Source organism: Grus americana, chromosome 1, assembly GCF_028858705.1.
Source record: "Grus americana isolate bGruAme1 chromosome 1, bGruAme1.mat, whole genome shotgun sequence".
NCBI lineage: Eukaryota > Metazoa > Chordata > Aves > Gruiformes > Gruidae > Grus > Grus americana.
In genome coordinates this window covers 83803370-83805127 of record NC_072852.1, presented here as the reverse complement: position 1 = coordinate 83805127, position 1758 = coordinate 83803370, and the positions used below count along the sequence as shown (strand labels likewise).

Sequence of the window (1758 nt, the reverse complement as noted above, 5' to 3'; positions counted from 1 at the left end):
TACTTACGAGGACTCTTCCACCAGCTCGATTTAATTTCCACAAAATGTCTTAATCCAGCAACTTACCGTTTTTAGGGCTTTGCTCTCCTTAAATCTCACGGGACCTTTTCAAAGAAGAAACATGCCAGAATTTGCCTGCCCGGCAGGCAAAGGGCTACATTTCTGAGGAAAACTTGCTCTGTGACTGCAACATTCAATAGTTCACATTTTATATGCCTGCTAACACCATCTACCAAGAATCACAGAATCACGTCCCCTTTTGCACTGTCTTCACACTGAATGAATAAAACCAAGACAGGCAAATTTAGGTCAAGGTGAGTTTATTGTCCATACAGCATACCTAATCCCGCCAAAACACTTTTCTTAGAACCATCTTTAAACTAGTCAAAACAACAGGTTATTAATAAAAATGACAACACTGAACAAAGAAGACCTTTTAAAAGGTAATCAAGACTACACTGTATCAGAGTCTTATCCATCGAAAACAATCTCGCATACTTTCTAAATACTTTTGTTTACACTGATCATGTCTACTACCGCACTTTCTAGCATCCCCTGACCATATAAACATCCACACGTCTTAAAGAGCACATTGTGAGAGAGTAACGTTGACTTGATATGGCATCACACTCGATAAAGCAAAAAAAAAAAAAAAAAAAAAAAGAGAGTTTGAGAACAGAAACTGTGCAACCGAGAGTGATTTCTGAGGTACATGAGAACATGGTAATAAACATAGTGGAAAAAATCCAGTGGCCAGGTGGTTTGCTGAGTAATTAAGAGCCGTCTGATTATTCAAGCATAAATCATCGATATTAAAATGGTGTTAATAGTCATCTTCTCTTTCACAAGCATGTTGGGAATATAAATAGATTACGAGGTGCTCCTACACTTCAGTAATGGCAGGGAAGGGAATATCATCGAAGTACCATCAATAGGAAGCTGAGAAAGACACGCTTTTAGCAATTGTGCCGATCCCTTAGCACTTGTGAAGGTATAATCAGCAACGTATTTTTTTTTAATTAATCAGTACAAAGGTTTATGATTTCTGCAATTCAGGAAAAAAAATCTCACACCTCATTTGCAATAGTAGCATTCACTTTTTTAACGTCTGTTAAAAGCATACTATAGAGTATTTTGATTTTGAATGCTACTGTGAAAACGCTGAAGTTCTAGGTTTTCCAGACTTCAAATACAGTACGTTTCTGGGCGTAACCAGACGGTTAGCATTTTTTGAGTACGTCACTGCGGCTGAGGACACTCTTGCCCATGGCGGTGACCCGGGCAGACCCATCGGGATGCCATGAAGGACCCGGGTTGTGCTGCAACCCCTGCGCCCGCTCCTCGCCCCTCCGCGGACCTCGCCCCCCCCTTCCCTGTCAGCGCTGCAGAGCCCTGGGGGCACGATCCTGCAGGAGGGGGATCCCCGCACGGGACTGGGGTGCCGCAGGAGGTGGGATGAAGGGCAGGGGCAGGCACCCTAAATGCTACCCCCACCTACGCTCGACCTACAGCGCGGAGGGGAGCGCACCAGGCAAAGGCGACGGACGTGGTGCCTACGCTGACTGCGGGCAGCCGCGCTGCAGCCCGGCACGGAGAGGGCATCCCACTGTCTGGGGACCCTCCGGCTTGCCGCCCCGTGAAGCCGCCACTTGCTAACGTAGGAGGACCGTCAAGGAATGTTCTCATCTGTCATATATATGCTGCATGCAGCTCCGGAGTCTTGCTTCCGCAAAATTAATTAACTTTTTTCCTCCAGGA

General features: G+C 45.6%; 1 protein-coding gene across 3 annotated transcripts in view; it reads right to left on the bottom strand.

Moving 5' to 3' along the window:
• Window positions 1-303: 303 nt before the first annotated feature.
• The window catches only part of CCND2 (cyclin D2), a 39073-nt gene continuing 37618 nt past the window's right edge, over window positions 304-1758 (bottom strand). For all 3 annotated transcript variants that reach the window (XR_008574163.1, XM_054803792.1, XM_054803804.1), the window contains one exon: window positions 304-1758. This exon is cut by the window's right edge. The gene's annotated coding sequence lies outside the window, so the exon portion shown is untranslated.